A 228-nucleotide genomic window follows, 5' to 3' on the forward strand; every position below is an offset into this window, starting at 1 on the left:
ATTTGTGGATAATTTGGGGGATAATTTTGGGATGAGTTTGTGATGATTTTTGGGATATTTTTGGGGTAATTTGGGGATATTTTTGGGATATTTTTAGGGATTTCTTCTGAATATTTTTGGGATATTTTGGGATTATTTTTGGGGATATTTTTTGGAATTTTTTGGGATATTTTTGGGGAATTTTTTGGGGGATAATTTTGGGATATTTTGGGGTTTTTGGGGGGATAT

This window comes from Agelaius tricolor, unplaced genomic scaffold, assembly GCF_023055355.1.
Source record: "Agelaius tricolor isolate 1412-34295 unplaced genomic scaffold, bAgeTri1.0.p SCAF_40, whole genome shotgun sequence".
In the NCBI taxonomy this organism is placed as follows: Eukaryota; Metazoa; Chordata; class Aves; order Passeriformes; family Icteridae; genus Agelaius; species Agelaius tricolor.